This window comes from Azolla caroliniana, unplaced genomic scaffold, assembly GCF_043228905.1.
Source record: "Azolla caroliniana isolate FFs.n. ecotype wild unplaced genomic scaffold, voAzoCaro1.0.p SCAF_7, whole genome shotgun sequence".
In the NCBI taxonomy this organism is placed as follows: Eukaryota; Viridiplantae; Streptophyta; class Polypodiopsida; order Salviniales; family Salviniaceae; genus Azolla; species Azolla caroliniana.
The window spans coordinates 7,910,055-7,930,920 of NW_028230442.1; the positions used below are offsets into that span (position 1 = coordinate 7,910,055).

Below are 20,866 nucleotides of genomic sequence, written 5' to 3' on the forward strand. Positions count from 1 at the left end.
CAGACATTGACGTCGAAGGCCTGGATGTAACTTCACACCAAACTTTTGTTTCACGTCTAAATACTCGTGGTGGAAGAACCGTATACGCTCAATGGACGACATTTTCTGCCTATAGTCATTATCATTATTATGGTCCCATGCCAACAGCTTAGCCTCTTCGGTTGTGAGCCCAACATAAATTTTGCACTCGGCATACTTGAAGAAGAAAGTTGTTGGATGTTCTCTCACAAGTTGCCGACGTGCCTCTACTGAATGCGATCCACCAATGACAAAATAATTATATTGATCATGCTTTCTAATATCAAAATCTTCAATGGTTTCACATTCTTCAGGATCTACCATAACAATAAAGGGCACCACAGTGGCATGAGAATTAATTTTCATTTTTTTCTTGAGATTTTGAACATGCATGCGGTGTGGCTCTCTAATCTCAAGTGGACATCGACCTGTTTTTTCATCAATAGGGGGCCGATGGATGTGTGTTATAGGCAAATTAAACACTTGCCCTTTCCTGACCAGTTTCCGTTGCATTAACTCTCTCCTTATCTTATTCTGCTCGGATGACAAAACACCCGAGGCCAGCTCAGCTCCTAGCGTCCCCTTATTATCCTCCTCTTCGTTTTCACTTGTTGAATCCGTATCCGACATTTTGGTTGTCTTCTTCTTTGGTGGTCTTGACTGGACTTTGGATACCCTTTTTGTGGCCTTGAATGGGGAGGGCACTTCATCTCTTAGAGTTACATGGCCTTGTATATAAGGCCTCAAGGTAACAATAAGGTTTTGTGAGCTATCAAGTGCTTTTTTGAACGCTTCTGGCCCACAAGATTCCTTTACTAAAAGGTCTTCTGAAAGGAACACTTTACGTACCCCCTTGGAGCACTCTATCATTACCAGTATGTTGGCCGAATTTGCATCTTCGTAGTCAAATCGTAGAATACGGCCATACATAAATGGGGTTTCCTTTCCAAGCTGCCCCTCACCCTTCTTCTTTGATGTATACAATACGACTTTTTTCTTTGAGTCGACATATTGCATACACCATTCCTTGTCCGTTAGCGGCGACAAGTTTCTTTTGCCTAACATCACTATGTGGCTGAGATTTTGTCTCTTCGTTAAAGAGAAGCTTTTTTCCTCTCTTCATGGTCTCAGGAGCTACCTTGGTCTGGGCTTCGATTGGAGAACCTTGTATGCGAAGCTTTATTTTCTTCACGGGTCGGTCCGACAGGTTCTCAAACGACCTATTTAAGAAAGTATATGCAAAAACATACATTAGGTAGTCACGTAGATTAAGGTTGTATATGAACATGAAGAACAGTTCCCACTAGCAGTCCTATATTCAAAAATCTATTATAGGCAGGGCTATTCAACCTAGAAAATATATATCGTAATAAGTAAACAGGGTTATATATTCTTTTAAATAGTAGGTATGACTTATATAGATTCCAAACCTATATTGAGGAGAATTTGCTATCGTAAAGGCAATTTGTGGATCATTTTCTACTATTTTAAGCTAAAGTAGGTCATAAAACACCTATAATTAGAGCATGTTTTTTTTTTAAAGTAAGGAAAGTCAACATAAAAAAGACTAATTTTGCCAGACAATTTGATATCTTTTCCACCCCATAATTATTTGTTACCCTAAAAACACAATTTTTCTCTCTCAGAGCCTTCTTTTATACGGCGTATCGAGTTCCTGTTTAAATCCTAAACTTTAAACGGGAACTCGTTACCCCGTTCGAGTTCCTCTGCTTTCTTTGCTTTTTAAACGGGAACTCGATACGGCGTATCGAGTTCGTGTTTAAAACCGTATCGAGTTCCTGTTTAAAATCCATACTTTAAACACGAACTCGATACGCCGTATCGAGTTCCTCTGCTTTCTTTGCTTTTTAAACAAGAACTCGATATGCCGTATCGAGTTCCCGTTTAATGTTTAGGTTTTAAAAAGGAACTCGATACGCCGTATCGAGTTCCCGTTTAAAAAGCAAAAACAAATTATGAACTCGATACGCCGTATCGAGTTCATGTATAAAGTTTGTATTGTATACATGAACTCGATACGGCGTATCGAGTTCTTGAGAAACGAAACATATTTACAAAAATGTCCACAGTGTCAGAGGCCTACCTGGAGTCCTCGCGCTCGATTCTCTTTGAAGACATGGTTGATCGTGTGGAAGTGGAGGCGGAGATCGCGCTTTCGTGCTTTTTGCTCTGTGTGCTTTGTGTGCTTTGTGTGCTTTGTGTGCTCTCTACGTTCTGTGTGCTCTGTACGCTCTGTACGCTCTTGTGAGTGAAATATGACGAGGTCTTCCTATTTATAGGGCTTGACCACATTGGTTAAAGTAACCATAGTCACCTTAACCAAGGTTGGTAACTTTGAGGATAGTTAGTTGGTAACCATAGTCACATTAACTAGAGTAACTTATGATTGTATTAATGATTACAAAGTCAAACTAACATATTGATCAATCTTTTATAGTCATAACAACCTACAATGACTTCAAAGGTTATGAAGGAGACAATGATAGAGGTTCATGAATGTACCAATGATTGATTACTAAAAGCAACAATTTTTATGACTCTCAAATGCTATGTATTAAAGATGCTGGCATGAATTAACCAATGATTGATAAGTCTAATATTTAAAATGGTGAGCATTAAAGAACCAATGAGTGAGACGTTCTATATCAAAATGGGTGCCATTAATTAGCCAATGATTTTAACATTAATCCAACATATTCATGGCTTGTTAATGATTAGTTTTATATTTTACTTGATTTAACTTCATATAGATCTAGTTTATATAATAATTGATATTTTAAGTACAATTACTTTATTAAAAATAATTTTTTGATGTATTGTATTAATAGAACATTACATAATATAGACATTCTATTGATTTGGCTTTTGTTTAGAGAGAAGTTTATGTTTAGAGAGGAGTATATGTTTAGAGAGGAGCTTATTAGTTTTTTTCCTTACCCTAAGCACATAACTTAGAGAGCCCTATCTAGATCTTAAGCCATGAGTGAAGATTCACCGTTCTCGATTGAAGAATATTGTTTGTCATCAGACCCATCGTTTTCTACTGAAGAATATTGTTTGTCATCAGACCCATCGTTTTCTACTGAAGAGTATTGTTTGTCAACAGAGTCACCATATTCGATTGAAGAATATTGTCTGTCGACCGACTCACCATATTCTATCGAAGAATATTGTCTGAGCTCATCTACAGGGAATGTAAATAATGACACATGTGAAGAGTTCTCTATTGAAGAATACGATATTAATAAAGATACCGAGAATCAAGGAAGTGCCCAGGAAACATTGAATAACATTGGCGATGGTCACAACAGAGAATTAGACTGTCACAAGGTTACACCAACCTCTATGCAGGAAGAGAAATCTGGGAGCCCTATGCATATTAGAAGAATCCCACGAAGAATTCGTCTGGCTAGATTTAGCTTGGTGACATCAGATAAACAGATTGGATTTGATGTCAAAAAAATATGTTGTGCCCGTGGTTGTATGTCTATGATTGGAAAATCAAAGTTGCGAGAATTAAGGCGATACTATTTTTCGATGACCGGTGATGAGCAAGACACTTACCTCGGGTCACATATGCAACTAGTATCTGACAAATGTATGGGGATCAAAGTATCATTCGAGTATTATATCTTCCATGCGCAACAGATATGTAGAGTTGCATTCAAAATTGTGTTATGTGTTAGTAACATGCGGCTACATAGAGTACAACAACGTCTACTTAGCGGGGATCAGATGCTCAATTGTAAAGAGGTTCCAAGTATGAAAGGTGCAATTGGAAGACATGCTATTGGCTGGATGAAAACTTACTTTCAGTTAAATTGTGAAGTAATGCCCACTACAGGTAGGATGCATCTTTCTGATAATTATACACGTCGGGAAGTTTATGATGTCTATCGATCTGATATGCTGGGCTCACGTAATAAGTCTATCACCTATAGCCAATTCACAAGATTATGGAGAGCTCGGTTTTCAAATGTTATTATTCCTCGTAAAGTATGTATGGGGTATTGCTCCATTTGTGCAAATCTTAAAAGTTTGGCTAAAGGTGCAAAGACATCAATGGAAAAGGATACGAGTAAGAAGTTACTACAAGAGCATCGTGAGGCACAATCCTTAGAACGAAGGAAGGCGATGCATCATAGAGAGAAGTGTTTGAAGAGGCCCGAACAATACATGTGCTTAATGATAGATGGCATGGACCAGAAGAAGACATGCTTGCCGCATATGCGGAGGCTCCCCAAAGATGTCAATGATGAGTGCCTTGTTCAAATGCACTTGGTGGGATGCTTGGCTTATAATAGGTCTGTTCGACCTCACGTCTTCATTACTTACCCCAATGTTCACAATGACCCTAACCTAACAGTTACAGTGATTCACCGAGTTTTGATGTCTTGGGGACAACCTTTCCCCCCTGTTCTATACATTCAATTGGACAATACTGCTAGAGAGAACAAAAATTCAACTGTATTTGGCTATCTAAGTATGTTGGTCAACCTAGAATTGTTTAGGAAAGTGAAAGTCAATTTCCTTTTGGTTGGCCACACACATGACCATATAGATCAGATGTTTAGCACATTCTCCAAACAGTTGTCTCGACATGATGCTTTCACTTTACCTAAACTATTTGATGTCATTTGTGATGCTTATACACCACGCCCAAAAGTGTTACACTTGAAGGAGGTATATGACTTTAAGAGATATATATTAGATGGGGGTGGTGGGAATGTTAAAGTGCTTGCTCAGTTAAACAATATAAGTTTCAATCACATTTTTATGATAAAGAAAAATGGAATAAGTGGTTCTACACTTTTGTATGCTAAACAATATTCATCTTCTACAACATGGGAACCTGAAGGTGGTTGCCAGTTATTACTTTGTATGCCGAGTACAATTGTCCATGGAGCTAAGCAAATGCCAATTGAGAAGAAAGGACAGTTGCAGAGCGACTTGGTATTAGAACAAAAACGGTCATGGCTCCAAGCCTTAGAAGAAAAAAGAAAGCATATTGAGGCCGCCAAGAAATATGCCGCACAACAAGACACGTCATGGTGGGATGTATTTTATAGTGATCAGAAAGAAATTATAGACAATTGTGTATCTGTTGATAATTGGAATTTGGAAACGCCATTCACATGGTCACTACAACATGATCGCGTAAATAGAAGTCCGGAGCAACTAGTAAATGCGATTAATGACAGCTTGGTCCATCCACAACAAAGAGACATTTATGTGGGACCAAGGATGACCAAAGCAGCCGAAGCTAGATGGCAAGGAAATTTGCAAGAGCTCACCGCGGGGATGTTGATTGCAACGCCGGCTGATGAGAACTCACATGGCCACCAATTTTGGGTTGGTAAAATTCTAGAAGTGCTAATGCATGAAATAGAAAACACGATCAAGTCTATAAATGTTCATTGGTACAACACTAGAAGTGCAAATGCTTTTACAGGTAAGTATACATTGGAGATGATTGAATGCCAAACAAGAAGGGGAGGTAGGAAGAGGAAGCGAAACATTCGTAACACCTCGACCCTTGATATCTCTGATGTGGATATCATCGTGTACGACTTCACACTTACAAAAGCCGGACGATTAAGGAAGTCAACAATAGATATAATAAAAGAAAAATTACTTGGTCTACAAGGTGGCTCGAGTCAAAGGCAAACGAGATCTGCTACATATAATCTAGAGTCAAACCATTTGGTTTATGACGAAGATAATGCATTGATTGGTACATCCGAGGATGATGAGGAGGAATCGTCATTGTATATTAGTTATAGTAGTGATTCTCCGTAAAGGAGTGATCATGAATGTATATTTGGCTATTAAGTGTAACTACATTCCGCTTGTAACAAATCGAGTAATATAAAATCATGTGTTTTGAATTCTTATGATTTCTAAAAAATCGTTTCTTATACAATAACATTGGTTGTAAAGTTTGTGATATAAATTGAGAATGTATCTTTTTGAAATTCGTCTTTTTTTAGTTACTTCTAAATCACGAAAATAGTGGATTTTTAACCTTTTTCATAGTATGTTTGAACATGTATGATACTGGTATCAATGTGTTTTGTAAAATCATTGAAAAACCCCTAAAATTTCCCTTATCCTTCCATTTATGCGCGATCCTTCCACTTGTGAACGCGAACGTGTTCGAAATGGAGAATATCTGCCCAGTCATCCTGATGATAGCTGAGAAAGCACCGCAGATACTGCTCCAGCGTTTGATTGGTTCGTTCGGCTTGGCCGTCGGTTTGTGGGTGGTAGCCGGAGGAGAGGTTACAAGTGACCTTGAGCATGTTAAAAAGGTGCTTCCAGAATTTTGACACGAACTGGGGTCCACGGTCGCTGATGATACTATCGGGAAGTCCATGATGCCGACATACTTCACGCGTGACAATTTCGGCAGTGTCTTCACTGGAGATCTCCTTAGTACATGGCAAGAAATGAGCCATCTTCGTATATCGATCGACCACCGTTAGAATCGCATTGAACCCCTTAGAGACTGGAAGATCTGTGATGAAGTCTAGAGCAATGGATTGCCACAGCTTGCTTGGAATTGGTAATGGTTCTAATAAACCATATGGATGATGCCTTGGCATTTTCGCTCTGCAACATGTATCACAAGTCCGAACAAAATCCTCGACAAATTGTCGCATACAGGGCCACCAGAATGATCGTTGTACTAAATGTAGTGTTTTAGTACTACCAAAATGCCCAACTGTATATGTGTCATGACAGTTTTGTACTACTTGAAGGCGGCAAGAACCATTAGGAACATACAAAAGTTCTTTAAAGAAGAGTAATCCATCATGGTATTTGAATTGCCGATAGTCCGTACCTGGTGGTTGCGACTGTGAACACGACGCTCGAGAGGGATCAATTTGTGCTAGTATAGCTTGGGTGAACGCATCTGTCTTCAAGTCTTCGCGTATGGTATCGATAACGCGGGAATCCATGGGCATGTCAAAGATCTTTGTTGCTTGTAGTCGTGCCGGTCCCAAGATGACTTGTTTTTGGTTATCGAAAGCTGGCTCGCCGAGACGGGGTGCTAGATACGAACGCCGCGATAATGCATCTGACTTCCCTTGGTGCTTCCCCGAACGATATGTAATTTTGAAGTCGAAACGCCTGAGGAAGTGGGCCCACCGAGCTTGACGTTGATTCAACACATGAGCATCCTGAAAGTAGGCAAGGTTCTTGTGGTCACTAAATACGGTGACCGGATGAGAGGATCCCTCCAGAAAATGCCTCCATTGCATAAAAGAATCCACTATTGCCAATAGCTCCTTATCATGAATTTCATAGTTGATTTCGGCGGCGTCAAACTTGCGTGAGTGAAAAGCCACAGGATGTAGCTTCTCATCAATCCCCTGTTGTGACAGAATGCTCCCCAATGCAAAATCCGATGCGTCAGCTTCGATAATAAATGGTTTTTCCGGATCGACATGAGCTAGAATTGGAGCCGATGTAAATGCCTTTTTAAGACTCTCGAAAGCCACGTCCATTTCTTCAGACCAAATGAACAGTTGTCCCTTCCTGGTAAGTTGTGTGAGAGGTAGAACGATCTTTGAGTAATCTTGTATGAACTTCTGGTAAAAATTGGCAAAGCCTAGGAAGCATTGCACATCCCGCACCGAACGTGGAGTCTGCCATTCTACCACCGTTTTGACCTTAGCTGGGTCCATGGAGATGCCTTCTGACGAAATGATGTAGCCGAGAAATTCCACTTGGTTGCACCCGAAACTACATTTTTCCAGCTTTGCATACAGACCATGTTCTCGAAGTCGTTTTAGTACTAATAGTACATGAGAATCATGTTCTTCTTGGGTCTTTGAATAAACCAGTAGATCATCCAAATAGATGATCAAACAATCATCCAATAGATCTCAGAATATATCATTAGCCATGTGTTGGAAGACTGTCAATGCATTAGTGAGGCCGAACGACATGACCGTATACTCGAAGTGCCCATATCTGGTGCGAAACGCGGTCTTCCATTCATCTCCTGGTCGGATCCGTACGAGGTTATATGCTCCCCGTAAGTCGATCTTCGTGAAGAACCTGGCACCATTGATCCGTTCTAAAAGACTTGAGATAAGGGGAAGAGCATACCTATTCCTGATTGTAACCTTATTCAGGCCACGGTAATCTACAACAAGACGAAGCGATCCATCCTTTTTCTTGACGAAGAAAATGGGCGCGCCGGCTGGAGATTTCGAATGCCGGATGAAACCATTTTCCAAATTCTCCTCTATATAGGCCCGAAGGACTTCCAACTCGGTTGGTGACAAATTGTAGATCGGTCCCCATGGCGGCTCTTTTCCCGGTTGTAAATCGATGGGGCAATCGTACGGTCGATGATGAGGAAGTGTGTTGGCTTGTACTTTATCGAACACATCGGCGTAATGACGATACTTCTCGGGAAGTTGAACGGTAGATCCTTCTTTAGTGATGCTGGAGGGGTTTACTGATATTGCAAAGAGGAACATTTCCTCCTTGTGCCCTTCTTTACGCAACTAACGTAGCGAAATGGTTGCCATCTTCTGAGTTGACCCTTGGGTTTGTCGACACCGGATTTCTCTTGTTCTCCAATCTATGTCTGGGTTATGTAACTCGAACCACGGTAATCCTAAAACTATGGGATGTTATGGGATACTAATAATATTAAATGATACTACACATGCTAAGTTATCTAGGACAATATTAATGGGCTCTAACTCTTCTATGATATTTCCGGAAGCAATAGGACGTCCATCAATGACTACTACAGAGGCTGGACACTGGAGTTTTCTTAGGGATATCTTATGAGCTTGAGCAAATTTCTTATCCATAAAGCAAGAGTTAGCTCCGGAATCTAGGAGTGCTAGGACATGTACTAGAGGGGTACTTTTAGTACTAACTATTACTTGGGTTACGAACACATCACTAACTTGCTTAGAGGGAATGGAACCACTAATGGGCTGCACAGATCTAGGGCTGTCCAACCAAACGGCTCCTATTTTGGCTGGACTTAGTCGTTTAACTCTTCTTCTAACTGACTAAGGACATCAAATCTGTTTGCTAGATCTGGGCTATTAGTACTATTAGGACTATCAGATATCCCTAGTGAAATAGGCTCGGGTTTAGTACAATTAGAACTAGCGACTATTTGGTTTACCTGTCTTCTTGGCCTATGGGGGCAATTTATTGCAATATGTCTTGGTCCACTGCAGTAAAGACATAGTCGATTTGTACGGCGTCGCTGCTTTTCTTCTTCGGATAATGGCCCTCGACGACGTGTAGTGTCAATCTCCATCGGAGTCGGAGTATTCGCTGGAGGCGCATTATATGACTCCCTCGGAAAAGGTCTTGCTACCACTGAGGCATAGGTGGGTTCTGATCTTGCCCTCGGCATCTGTAGTTGTCGTTCCAAACGTCGCTCAAAGAGGCAGTTGTCACATCTCACCGCGCAACTGATTGCTTCTGTTAAGGACTTTGGCTCTTCGGGGAAGGTCAAGAGTAAATCCTTGACGTCGTTGCGTAAACCATAACGGAATTGCTCCATCAACGCTTGATCATCCCAAGGGATATCGGCGGCGAGTAGGCGAAAATCTGCAGCATATGCGGAGGTTGGACGGTCACCTTGGCGTAATCGCCGAATTTTGTTGATTGCGGTCCTGATGCTGTCAGTATCTCTGAAACATGCTTTAAACTCACCTAGAAACTCTTCAAAATTGTTGAGTAACGAGGATTCCTTTTCTAATAGTGGAGCGAACCATGCCAACGCTGAGCCACTTAACAAAGTGCCTACTAAACCCACTCGTGATGCATCGGTGGGATACCGGGAAGGATGCATTTGAATAACTAATCGTACTTGGTTAAGGAACCCTCTAAACTGTGATCGCGTTCCATCGAACTTCGTGGGAAGGCCAATCTTGGGTTCTTTATGAATCCCTTGTGTTCCGGGCCCTTGTTGTTGCATCGCTACGATAGTTGCTTCGAGTTGTTGCACGCGTAACGCAAGTTCCCCATGTTGTTGTTGTGTTTGCTGCTTTTCTAAGGAGATTTGCTGAAGATCCCCCAGCAACCGTTGGTTTTCTTGTTCCAAAGCATGGAACTTCTCTTTCAAGCATTGAAATTCCGAGAAAACGGATTGATATTCTTCAGCGCTAACAGTGGCCATGGGATGAAAAAAAAGAGGAATAAGAGATTAGTAGGAAATGAGAGAGACAGAAGGTAGGGAAATCGGTTCAAACTGTCAGGAACAGTACTAAGACAGAGAAGGAATTAGTACTAAAAGAAGTATTAGTACTAAGAGAGGTGAAGAACTCTCGAGAGAAGGAAAGAGTGAGTGAGAGGGAGGGAGAGAGAGATTGAGAGAGAGAGAGAGAGAGTGATGATAAGAAAAGATATATATTATGTGAAGAAAATGATCAGTAGATAGGAGGCTTAAGACTGGCGTTGAACCGATTTGGTTCGAAATAATGCCTTGTGCCTCCTTTTATAGTGTTCTAAGGAATACTCCTGAAGTTTCTAGGACGTGCATCTGTTCGTGACGGCTTGCGAAAGCTGTCAGATGCACTCCACAATCCTACATTGGGACGGATTCACGAATTCGGATATGTCGGTTGATGCGAATACCAGTCGGTCTACATCTGGATATGTCATGACTTATGCAGGGGGAGTTGTTTCATGGCAGTCAAGGTTGTAGAAGACGGTTGCATTATCAACCACGGAGGCGGAGTACATGGCAGTTGTAGAAGCCAGCAAGGAGATAATTTGGATGAAGGACTTCATCAAAGAGCTAGGAATCCAACATGAGGAATACCGGCTCTACTACGACAGTCAAAAGTGCCATCCACCTTGCAAAGAACGTGGCCTACTATTCCCGGACGAAACATATCCAGCGGAGGTACCATTGGATCCGGGAGAGAGTAGAAGATCAAGAGTTCGTGCTGACGAAGATCCACACGGAGGAGAACGGGTCGGCCATGCTGACCAAGGTCCTGACAACCGACAAGTTGGACGCGTGCTGAAAGCGGATCAAGCTGACAAGATATCCCATGCCGGAGTAAAGGGGAAGATTGTTGGGAAATCGGTCTCTCTGGATGGGATTCGGTGATGAATAAAGAGGACCCGATGAGAACCGGAAGAGATCCAGAAACCGGAGGAGACCCGGTGAGAACCGGAACAGAAGACATATCTGTAAATATGTTCTGAGTAAGCCTATTGAGGCTATATTTCTAAATAGCCCTGAGTTCATATAAGTATAAATATGACTTAGGGCAATCACTTTGAAAAAACAAAAAGGTTGTTGTTATTGTCATATTGTTGTACAGAGAGCGACATAGAGAGAGAGAGAGTAGCTACGAGCACTCTCTGTTGTAACCGCCATCTGGCGAAGATCGCAAGCACGAGGTCATTGCCTCTGTGCCTCCACTTTGTATTTCTTCTCTTCATAGTGATAGTTTGGAATCTGTGGGCTCCCATGGTTTTTCCCTATTAGGGTTTTCCACGTAAACATCTTGTGTTCACTCGTTAGTTCCCATTTCTGTGTTCTCCATTCTCATTGAAGTGTTCAAGACTCGGTTGTGGCCGAGCGATATTCCGCGCTATTCCTAATAGTTGCCACCATCGTGTTGGGAGACAGGTCCCTCCGGATGGGAAGGGAGAAGAACAGTGCTGATGAACAAACTCGGCCGAGGCCGATAGGCCGAGGCCGAAACCGGATGAGGAGTACCCGGCTACAGAGAGCCGGATGGTGCAGACCCGGTGAGAACCGGATGAGGAGTACCCGGCTACGGAGAGCCGAATGGTGCAGACCCGGTGAGAACCGGATGAGGAGTACCCGGCTACGGAGAGCCGGATGGTGCAAACCCGGTGAGAACCGGATGAGGAGTACCCGGCTACGGAGAGCAGGATGGTGCAGACCCGGTGAGAACCGGATGAGAAGTACCTGGCTACGGAGAGCCGGATGGTGCAGACCCGGTGAGGAATGCTCACCGGATGAAGAGACATATTCATAAATATGTTTCTGAGAGTCCATCGAGGCTATATTTGTAAATAGCCGGAAAGTCATATTAGTATAAATATGACTTAGGGCAAACTTTTAGTTGGTTGTTGTCATTCTTGTTGGTGTAATAACAGAGAGGAAGAGAGAAAGAGGTCGTTGCCTCTGTTGTAACCGCCGCCTATGGCGAGGATCGTGAGCACGAGGTCGTTGCCTCCGTGAACTCATTGTTGTACATTCTAACATAGAGATAGTTTGCAGCCTGTGGGTTGTCGTGGTTTTTCCCTTAGTTTGGGTTTTCCACGTAAACATCCTGCGTACTCTTTTCTTCTTCGTGTCGTGCTTTATTTCCCGTTTTCTGTGTATGATTCTAAGCTCGGTTGTGGCCGAGCGTTGCGTATAGGGAGCGTGTAGTTCCCGTCAAGACATCGTGTGCATGATACTTCCTACTATCGATGCATAGGGTTCTTTCCATTAAGCTCTTTCTCCTTGTCCGTAGAAGGAGAGTCTTTGTCCGATACTCGGATCAACGTCGGAAGCAGTGTTGGTGTTGGCTTGGAATTTTCCATGTTGAAGCATCTCAGCACCTTTCGGATGTAGTCAGACTGGGAGAGTTGAAGAGTATTTGTCTTCCAATTTCACTCTATCCTCATGCTCAGTATATGTCAACCTTGTCCAAGTTCCTTCATCGCAAACTTGTCGTGAATGCTCCACTTTAGCTTTCCGATTTCCGTTTGATTACTCTCTGCAATCAGCATGTGGTCGACATAAAGGATATGATAGATCAAAAGCCGATCGAAGTCTGAAGGGTAATTTTTTCGGATGTGCCAACCCTTCACGAAGGCCCAACACACAACACAAGGTTGGCCTTACGGGTAGCTGAAACCTCTAGCACCGACTCGGCTTTGGATCGTCCGACTTCGATACCCGATGCGACTAGTCCAGTCATACCTCGACAATCCGAAAGATTGTCGCAACCTCCGGAGAGATACTCTCCTTGAATCTTCTTCACAAACGCTGGAGAACCGACGTCATACGAAGAAGCATTGACTTCAGTCGATTCAGCCACCTGGCATCTGGCCATGGAGTCGGAAATGAATTCCATTCACGCAAACAAAACTTGGGACTTGGTCGAATTAATGAAGAATCGACGCGCTCTCCCATGCAAGTGGGTCTATCGAGTTAAAGAGACTTCTGATTCGGCCACCCCAAAATTCAAGGCCAGACTAGTAGCTAAGGGTTTTCGACAAGAATATGGCGTCGATTTCAATGAAATCTTCTCACCAGTGGTGAAAATGACAACCCTTTGATTCATGCTCAGCGTAGTGGCATCCGAGAACTTGGAACCAATCCAATTAGATGTCAAAACGGTATTCCTCCACGGTGACCTAGAGGAGGAAATTTATATGGAGTAGCCGAAAGGCTTCGTGGTACCAAGCCATGAACATCTAGTCTGTCGACTCAGGAAGAGTCTATACGGCCTTAAATAGGCACCGTGACAGTGGTATAAGAAGTTTGACGACTTCATCCAGTCAGTCGGCTTCTCGAAGAGCGATGAGGACCACTGTCTCTTCACGAAAATAGCTCAAGATGGGTCACCCATTTTCCTCATCATCTACGTGGATGACATGCTACTCTCCGGTCGGCATGCCGGAGAGCTCATTGAACTCGTTTGGCAACTGCAGTTGAAGTTTGCCATGAAGGACCTCGGTCCGGCAAGACACATTCTCAGCATGAAGATTAGTCGAAATCAAAATCGAAGACAATTGTTTATGTCCCAATCCGACTATATTACACGTGTCCTTGAACATTTCAACATGCAGTTCGGAGGGGGACATTATGAAGTCAGTACCTTATGCACCAACAGTTAGCTCGATGTACACGATGGTCACGACACGGCCTAACATTGCTCATGCCGTTGGAGTCGTCAAGAGATTCATGCACAATCCCGGTCGATCGCACTGGAACGCAGTGAAGCATGTGTTCAGATATCTGGTGGGCACAAAAGACCTTGGCATCCTAAGACAACCCGACATCTGGTTCGGAGGGGAACATTATGAAGTTGGTATCGTATGCACCGGTAGTCGACTCCTTGATGTACACGATGGTCACACACGGCCTGACATTGCTCAAGCCATTAGAGTCGTCAGTAGATTCATGCACAATCCTTGTCGATCGCACTGGAACGCAGTCAAGCATGTGTTCACATATCTGGTGGGCACAAAAGACCTTGGCATCCTATTCGATCCAAATGATACTTCAGGCATAGTCGAATACACCGACTCGGACTTTGCCAGTTGTGTGGACAGTCGAAAATCAACAACCGAATATTGCTTCAAATTTGGCAATGGAGCGATCTCGTGGAAATCGAAACTCCCACAGTGCATTGCTACATCAACAACCGAGGCCAAATGCGTAGCCACGTCAAACACGGCGAAAGAAGCCTTATGGCTCGGTCGGCTAACATGCACTTTTCGACAAGTCGAATCTAACTCGGCACCAATTATCTATAGCGACAGTCAAGGCGTTGTTGCTTTGTCGAAAAATCCAATTCATCACAACGCCTCCAAGCATATCGATGTTCGATATCACTTTGCTCGGAATTGCGTCATTTCAAGGAAAATCGGCCTCGAGAAGATACCTACAACTGATAATGTCGCAGATGGAATGACCGAGTGTCTTTCAGCGGATTGATTCCGATCCCTACAACACCAGATGGGCATAAGAATCAGTCTGATTAAGTCAGACGCTCAGGACGTTTTTCGAACAATCGACTTCGACAGCGCGAAGCTTAGTCTTAGCTTTCCCAATCTTGGCCAGTTCGGCCTTTTGTTTTTCAAAGTTCACCGACTCGAACGAAATTTCGATCTGTGTTGAATGCGGGTCTCTAATGGACGTATTCACATTATCTCCTTTTTGTACACACTAGGTTTAGGTTATTTATGTAAATAGTGAGAAGGGTAGTTGCCCTAAGTTAGTCAGTATATAAACTGACTTTGTAACCTAGTTTTGTAGTGGTTGAAAATATAGTTCATCTTGTGCCCAATGCCTCTCTCTTGCATTCTAAGTGACTCATTGTTCTCTGTCTTTGTTGCCATCAATCTACCTTGATTGTATCTGTTTATGATCTTCTCTTCAGAAGAGTGTTGATTTGTTCCGCACTAGACGATCGTGTCCCAAAAGCAAGAAACCGGGAGAAGTAAAAGACATCCATGATTTCCCAACATCGTTTCTTGCTCACCTCGAAAGGGCCGGGAAGGAAAAGGGTTGTCGCTTAGTAAAAGCATACAATGTGGATGATGACGGGACCTTTAAAAAATTTAGCCACAAGAAAGACATCACACACGATTTATATTACAATGTATATTGTGTTGATGTGGCCGACATGAAGGAGAAATTGCCAAGAAAAGACTACACGTTGTTGATTTCCTACATACCATATGGTTTTCGAATGGCATGATCAATGTACAATGAGGAACCTTTCATATTCAAGCAACTAGAGAAAATGGTGAAGGATTTTGCAGAAATGACAACGACATCCTTGTGGAGAATTGTCATTTTTCATAGTATGGACCAAGGCTACTCTGTTGCACAAGCGTTGAGATCTCGTTGTCATGGCATCGAGAACCTAGCATGGTATGGATACATGTCGACTACTTGAATTTATATTTTGCAAAAGGTTGAGTCATGCTTTACATTTTAATCGGGTGTCTCATGGATATATAACATTTAGAGGACCAACATTTAGATTTGTGAATGTGATTGAATATATAACTGTAGGATATTTTGATGAGATTAAAAAACAACGAATCAAGGACCATTCAAATGAGGTCAAAGGTTTGAATCTGTTGGTGTATCCAACAGTTACACGAAAATTGCGACACGTGACCACAACTGAACGTGGTTTTGTCAACATATGCGCCTTTTAGAAATGTTCTCCAATGAAGGAGATTGGATATTGGATTTATTCTCAGGCACTAGTAAAGTGTTATGTAATGTATACTATGGTTTACAAAATTAAAATAACCTTGTAAATTGGTTAAAGCAATTATTGTTATATTTTCATGATAGGTACTACATTAGCATGTGCTTTGAAGCTTCTTCGCAATACGGTTGCACTAGAGAAAGACGATGAACAAGTCAAATTCATTAACATGAGGATTAAATCCTTATGGGAATGTCCTGACCAAGATGAGGAAGTAGGGACCAAACACGTCCCTAATACCGAGCGATTTCAAACAGCCTCCCGTGAGCCGGTTCCTCCATTAGCTAATGAACCCAGGGAACTGATTGATCTCGATGATGACCTTCGAGAGGACCCTACGATTGACAGTCTGTCTAGTGTCGATACCACTAAAGCAATGGTTGAGGAAAGTCTCAAAGAGATGAAGATGATAATGATGTAGACACCTTAATAGTTATGTAAAACTTTTAAAGTCGTCAAAGTAACATTGACATTTTAATCTAAGCGTTCGATGTTTAAATTTTATTTTTTTAAATATGTCTATCGATGTTTATATTGTAGGATTAATTGTTTATATTGTTTCTCTTGTGTTGCTACTATAGACGTTATAACTTAAGCTACATGTTATCATTCACATCGTGTAACATTAAATCTCAATGTTATTGTCATTTTAATCTAAGGTTTACTTTTGATAGTTGAATATGTTCTACCAATCGGACTCACCTTACTTTTGGGTGTGACCATAATGACTGTCCAAGTGTATCCATTATATAATAAGTGTGTATGGGTGTCCTCTTTTATTGATATGCTTCTTTCTTACTAACATTGGGTTAAGTTATTATATCCGGCAACATTCACTAAGTATTTGACGGCACCCAACATAATCAATAACTATAGTTATACCTTCCATTTCTTCTCCCTACAGCTCCTCACATTGGTTAAAGCTGGAGATCAAATGTTATCTAGACCATGTTCATTGTCCAATACTTAACTACATTTTATGTCTTGAGATCATGATTTCCCCAATATTGAGATATTATATGCATATTTCATAATACATTTTGAAAGTTTAACTTTTGTCAAACTCATAAACAATTGTCATATTCTTAATTTTAACTAGATTTAGTATTTGGAGATCAAGAACTTTAAAAAGGTTCAAAAAAATACTTGTTTAGGATTTTGAAACTTATTAAATATATGTCAAATCTAGCAAATTCTATATGGGTTGCCAAACATGTGATACTGGTGTAAAAAGTTTCTTTATATTGCATAAATTTGCACATTTATAAAAGGAATCTAAAAGTGGAATGTGCGATCCTTCCACTTCTGAACGCGAACATGTGACACCATTTTTTACAAACTAGGGCGCTTTAACAAACAATAACGACATTAAGCAAGCAGACAAAAAAATTGAATGAACAACTCACTTGCTTTGCAACAAGCTCAGGATAATCATCTTGCAAAAGGGTAAGGGCATCTCTAATGATGTTCCTTCTTTTGATGAACCCAAGATGGTCATTGAGATTTGTAATTTGTACCACGACATTTACACCGGAAGGTTTGAAATCGAGTTTCCTAATACCATTCTCAAGAACTTGGATTCACCACCGGAGAAATCTCTTGAATTCTTCTTCGTCTTCTATTACCTTCTAATAGAGCTCCTTGTCTCGGGAAACACCAAAGTGGTTAGCAAATAGGGTGACCTTCATTATCCACACCATGCATATATGCCACATGATCGAATTCGGTGCAAATCTCTTCTTCGATAAGCTTGTCGGCATGGAATTGTTTCCTCCATGCGAGCATGTCTTCAAGCATTGTCATCGCGGCATCAACCTTGACGTCTCGAGCATGGAGGAAACAATTCCATGCCTTGTTCTTCTTCTTCGTCTTCTATTACCTTCTAATAGAGCTCCTTGTCTCGGGAAACACCAAAGTGGTTAGCAAATAGGGTGACCTTCATTATCCACACCATGCATATATGCCACATGATCGAATTCGGTGCAAATATCTTCTTCGATAAGCTTGTCGGCATGGAATTGTTTCCTCCATGCGAGCATGTCTTCAAGCATTGTCATCGCGGCATCAACCTTGACGTCTCGAGCATGCAAGAACTTTAAGAGGATAATGTTGGTCCTTTTGTCACCCTTGGAATGGAGTAGAGGAACTCCCCAGAGAGTGAGATCCTCTAGTGCCGATAAATCATCATTATCATCATGTTTTTCAATAGGATCCCCTATGAAGGAATTTTTTTTTAAATGAATTAAGGGACTATAGATCACTTCCCCACAAGAATCAATTATCCTTGAATCGTAACTAGTGATTAACAATAAGGATACCAATTGTTACCATACCAATGTCCCATGGTTCTCCATGCCAACATCATATAACCATGAAGACACTATGTATTATATCTATTTCCGACACCCAAGCTTTTAGTGTTATGTCCGACAAGATCAACCATAAGTAGGTTGCTATAAATTTTGAAGAATGCTAGGGCTTTATGATATAAATATGTGTTTGAGGGGGGATATTGAATAAAACATACAAGCACACATTGGGATTAAAAATATAGACCTATTATCGCCAAGACTTTAATCATACCACTAAGATATACTAGATGATTATAACAAATAAATTAGTACATATCTCTGTACTAGAGAACTTTACAATTGTTATGCCATGTGTCATGCATGCACTAAACAAACAATAGTATATAAATACCTCACATTGAAGAGGTGAAAATCATCAAGTGAGATATAGTATAATGATATTGTAGCTAAACATTAATATGAAGCACATTGTATCTATTTGATGTCAAAATCCAATGGTAATCCCCATTGGGAATACCATTCAAAAAACAAACGACAAACTATTTGTCACCCGTAAGTCTCGATTTTTGGATTTGGAACCAAACATGATGCACATAATCCTCAAGAAAGATAAATGGCTTGCTCAACAAGTGAGCAAGTGTTGTGCTTTTTTAGGCGAGAGAGAGAGAGAGAGATAAATGGCTTGCTCAACAAGTGAGCAAATGTTCTGCTTTTTTAGGCTCAGAAGGCGGATACAATAATTGTTCTTGAAAACATCAATGAAACCTTCCTAGTTGTGGAGGAAGTTCTTTGCAATCCTCAAGCCTCGCCACCTAACTCACAATTGACATTGTCGTGACATGGGTTAGACTAGGAATTATGTTAAACAAGGAACAAAAGTAACAATAGTATCCCAATTTTCTTTTTCTTTTTCTCAAAACGATTTATTATCCAGCAATTGTCGAGGAGTTATTAGAAGAGGAATTCCGAACCATTAGAGTGTTTAACACTTCCTTTTAAATTCATCGATCGTACAAGGGGTCGAACCTACAATCTCTCGTTTTGTAGACCAAACGAGCCTTATCCATTAGGCCATGGGATCATGTTGTTTACAAAATAAGAAGAATGAACAAGTTACAAACAAGTAGAAATTTTTATTTTATAATATGATTAGTCCAGTAAGTGTCTAGGAGATACTATTATAGGAAGACTGAAACATTACAATTTTGTAACCACTTCCTTAATATTTAATCACGCCGAAAAAGAACCTAACAAACAATTAACATTTTTATACGCATATGTTGAAGTTAGCAATACTACGTGGGGTCTAAACTAGAATGTTTAGTTTCATAGACCATTGCCTTTATCCATTGGGCCATAGGACCGTGTTATTTATACAATAAGAAGAATTACATTAAACGAAGATATAGATTAAGTTATAACAAGACTGAATATTTTATTTTATAATATGATTAATTTTGATATTATATTATATAAGGCATTATTTGTCCCTTTTTTTGTACAATGAATTGTATTGTTTCCATCTCGACAATTTCATGGAACAACATAATTATAGTTTTCTTTTTCTTTTTCTTTTTCTTTTTCTTAGAACGGTTTATTGTCCAACAATTGTTGAGGAGATACTACTATAGGAATACTGAAACATTACAAATTTGTAACCACTTACGTAAATATTTAATCACTCATAGGAGGAATCTAACAAACAATTAACATTTTCATGTGCATCCTTTTAAGTTCATCGATCATACTAGGGGTTCAATGTAAAATCTCTGGTTTCGTAGACCAAAGCCTTATCCATTGGGCCATATGATTGTGTTCTTTATACAATAAAAAGAATTGAGATTAAAAGAGGTTATAGATTAGTTGGAAGGACTCAGGAGTATCAAATCTTAATTTATAAAAATTAGATAACAAGAATCCTCTATCTATACGACCAAGAATGCAAAAGGTAGGTCATGAATGTGTGCCACCTTGCACCTCTCAATGGAGTAGATGCATACAAGTCACCTTGTGACCACTCCTTTAACATTAAACTAACCATGGAATATACTAACACACATAAACTACTAGATGTTCATGCCTTGTATCACATTGTTCATGGCATTATTCTACCATTGGTTCCACCACATCACAACAACATGGTTTTTATGTGCTCAATAGTGAACTTATCGAGGAGATGAATGATTACCTCATTGTGAAATCTGAACCTTGGTTGCTCAACACAAACAAAACGCATTATGGAATTTTTGTATAGAAATTGTGGGACAACTATGGTGTATCAATCTTGATGCAAGTTTTAGCTTCAACCGAATTGGTGTTGTAGTAAAATCATGGTAGTTATACACGACTCCTCGTTGTATTATCAAATTGTTGGGTCTGATGAAGCCAACATCCCACTTTTTGAATGGTTGCTAATCTACTACAAGATGCAAGGGATTGAAATAATATTTGGTTGGGTGTTCAAGCCTTTAACAATCATCACATATCTTTATGTACACATATTCTCGTCACCCTAACCCCCAACTCCATTGAGTG

At 40.7% G+C, this 20,866-nt stretch overlaps 1 pseudogene; it reads right to left on the bottom strand.

The window, feature by feature from the left end:
• Positions 1 to 17,204: 17,204 nt before the first annotated feature.
• LOC147861790 (patellin-3-like) lies at positions 17,205 to 18,363 on the bottom strand (annotated as a pseudogene).
• Positions 18,364 to 20,866: the final 2,503 nt, after the last annotated feature.